The following is an 873-nucleotide window of genomic DNA, read 5'->3' on the forward strand; positions in this document are numbered from 1 at the left end:
TCTTATCCATGAGAAGGAATATTGTCCTTTGCTTCAGCGTCAAGGCGTCTTTGCGCGGGTTCAGCTGCAGGAGAACCGGCCACAGCAGTATTCGAAAGCGTTGGTTAAAAAGGAGCCTAATGCGTTGCACTCAAATGCGCCGGTTACACCATACCATAAGCCGTCTAGCTACGCCACTGAGAGGAATAACAATGGAAGGCGGAACTATGACTTGGATCATCCTCGTGAGGCTTATAAGGGCTGTGTGGACAGGGTGATTCGGCGGCGGGATGACCCGTCTTGGAGGAAGAGGTATGGGGGTGCGCGAGTGGAGGCAAAACCTTACGATAGGTACAATGGAGCAAGCTGGCGTGAGAAGAAGTCCCAGCCTCAATCTCACCATGATGAGAACGTGGTACATGATCGACTGGTGCGTGCATCGATGGATCGTCGTGATGGTTCTTATGACCATCAAATGCAGAGTGTCTCTCCACTACCGAGGGAAAGTGCAAAGCGGGTGCAGGCTGATCGTGAAGCTTCTCCACTGCAGTCTCAACCGCGTCCGAGTCCAGATCAAAGAAGCTTGGGTGTGGCTACTGTTACGAGGAGAATAGCTAGCGCTATTGTTACGCCATCCCGGGGTGATAGCTTAGATGAGAACGTAACAAAACGTTTAAAAGGGACTCCTCGGTCTCTAGCGTTTGAAACTTTGACAGAGCAGGATCCAAAGCTGACAACGGAAGATGATCAGGTGATTGAAGCGCTCAATGATATGGATATTACGGAGCAGCTAGATGGTGGTTTGATGGATTGTGAGATGGAGAATGATGATTTGATGGGGTTGGAGCTTGCGGAAATGGAAGATAAAAATGGTCATGATAGGGCTGATCACGT

The sequence above is a fragment of the Brassica oleracea genome, unplaced genomic scaffold, assembly GCF_000695525.1.
Source record: "Brassica oleracea var. oleracea cultivar TO1000 unplaced genomic scaffold, BOL UnpScaffold00861, whole genome shotgun sequence".
NCBI classification, from domain to species: Eukaryota; Viridiplantae; Streptophyta; class Magnoliopsida; order Brassicales; family Brassicaceae; genus Brassica; species Brassica oleracea.